The 2361-nt window shown below is 48.7% G+C and overlaps 1 long non-coding RNA gene across 1 annotated transcript in view; it reads right to left on the reverse strand.

Annotated features, from left to right (window-relative positions):
* LOC105888411 overlaps positions 1 to 741 on the reverse strand; it is a 5725-nt gene extending 4984 nt beyond the window's left edge. Inside the window, exons 1-2 of the long non-coding RNA XR_001161871.1 lie at positions 694 to 741; positions 527 to 577 (exon numbers count right to left, since the gene is read on the reverse strand). This is a non-coding gene — a long non-coding RNA (uncharacterized LOC105888411). The remainder of the gene's footprint in view (positions 1 to 526; positions 578 to 693) is intronic.
* Positions 742 to 2361: the final 1620 nt, after the last annotated feature.

Genomic DNA, 2361 nt, shown 5'->3' on the forward strand with positions numbered 1-2361 from the left:
GTGGCTGGCGCCTTAGCCGGTTGAGCTATAGGCGCCGAGCCGGTATGTCCCAATTTTTCTCCTTGTGGAAGACATCTAGGTTTACAGGAGTGGGGAAGTATGTTCTGGGAGTCCAGCTGACCCAGAACACTGAAGAGTCCTAAGGAACACACTAAGACCATCACAGTAACAGCCTTGGGTTGGGAAGAGATCAAATTTTGTAGGTCTACACCTTGGGCCAAGGAATGAGGGGGAATAAGTTAGAGGGACTGAAGATTCTACTCACATGAAACCATTAAACAGTTTGGGAAACTCAAGAGGATAAAGAGATGCAGAGAGCCCTTTTCAGAAACTATCTAGTAGCTATGAGAAAAAAGGAGTGCAGTCCTAGGCCTTGAGATGTACTCTCACATCCTTCTCCTGGCACTAACTAGGTAGCTAGTGAAGAGGCAGATGAGCACTGGCAAATAGCATGACCCACAACAGTGATTCTCCAGTAGCAGGCAATTGTGTGGTTGAGGTGAAGGAGAAAGGCCTGTGTGCTCACCTCTGTTCACTTCATTTGTGGCCTTGGAATGTTTGATTCATGAGGGTGAATCTGAGAGATATTGAGAGAAAGGGCATTGGGTCCAGAGCAGAGGGGGAAAAAATGGGTAAAGAACAAAACTGACAATTGAACTCCAAGGTGGTGCAATATTGGTAACGTCACCTGACCTTCCTGACTGCCAGCTTCCTGAGCACAGGGCTGAGACATGCAGACCTACAGGTAAACAGAAAACAAGGGTTATTCTCAGTGATTTCTCTAAGAATTTTAGCAAGGTGACAAAGACACGAGAAGTCTGTAAAGGAATTTGCACAGGTGATTCCATCCTACACCATGAGACATGCTAACTGCAAATAAGCCTCTGAAATAGAGCACAGAAATGTGGGAGTAGCAACTACAGACACCAAATAACAAATGAAAATGGCCACAGGCATCACTATGGCTCCCTACCCCAGGCTTCCATTATTTCTGACCAAAGATGGCCACCATTAGGCTGCCATGGGCCACACTATCCCCATCGCTCTACTGATCTCTCCCAATCAATTGTCACCCTCTGATCACCATTCCCCAGGAAGGCAGAGGCAGGGATGGTGAGATGGTCAAATATGTTCCTCTGGATGGCAGTATTTCTCTAAAAATGCTCACCTGCACATCCCACAAGTCCACTCCCAATGCCCCAGGTTGAGGAAAAATATGCCAGATGCTGTCCACCATGGTTGACCAGGGAATGTGCCACTTTTGGAGAGCTGAATCACAACCCACGGCTCAAGTGGTGGGGTGAAGTGAGCAGCCTGACAATTGGAGGGTCTTTTTAACCTGCTTCCAACACAAAATGACCCAAAACATTGCCTCAGGTACACCACCTGCAGAAACAGGGGAAGCTTAACTCCCCAGGGATAAGATAGAGACTAGACCCAGAGTTGTACCCAAATGCAACCCCTGCTGACCAGAAAAAGATCTTGATTTAGACACTGTCAAAGGTTGCTGAAATGTCAGCTGAACCTCTAGGTTCAAGGTAACCAGGATACCACAAGGTCGAGAAGGAAGCGAAGAATCATTAGAAATTGTAATCCAAACAGCAGAAAGGAGCACCGGGGACCTAATCAAATAACAGGGATTGAGGCTCAAGACATGGTTATGGCGGACAGCAGCATAGCAGGTGGCACAGGGACAATAACACTATACTTGGATTGGGACTGCCCTGGCTTGGGGATGGTTCCCACCTTAAAGTCGGCTCTTGAAACCTCCTATTAAAGCAGGTATACTAGTGAGGACACGAGTGTGCAATACTAGACGGTAAAGGGACAAGGATAAGGAAGAGGACAAGGCATCTCTCCCATGAAGGACCACACATATTCTCATCTGTAACCCATAAAAACCAGCTAGGATAAGATGGGGATGGGACTCTCTGAAGCAGAGATGCAAATGACGCTTGGGCAATGAACAGTACCCCGTGGAAAAGGCACAGCAAACACAAGGACCACACTATACCACCGCTCGGCCTCCTTGCCCGCCTCCTAACCCTTACTCCCCCAAGTCATGAGGCAAGGTTTCCCACACAATTACCGTTGTTCTCGCTCGCGTTGCCCCTATGTCTCTCTGACTCTCACACCGCTCTCCTCCTCTAGTCCCTTCCCTTTCTGCCTCTGCCCTTATCGATTGTCACTCCTTCCCTTACAACACTGGCCTGTCTCATTCCTAACCCACCCCCCAGGCAGGGTGCATGTGTGTGCCCCGGCCTACGTCCTTCAATGCGCTCTTCCTCTTGTCCGCAGGACCTCCCGTCAAGGTATTGCCCCCAAAACATGCCAGGTGCCTTTAAAGGTGGTAGTGATCAC

This window comes from Otolemur garnettii, unplaced genomic scaffold (assembly GCF_000181295.1).
Source record: "Otolemur garnettii isolate 467f Iridium unplaced genomic scaffold, OtoGar3 scaffold00418, whole genome shotgun sequence".
NCBI lineage: Eukaryota > Metazoa > Chordata > Mammalia > Primates > Galagidae > Otolemur > Otolemur garnettii.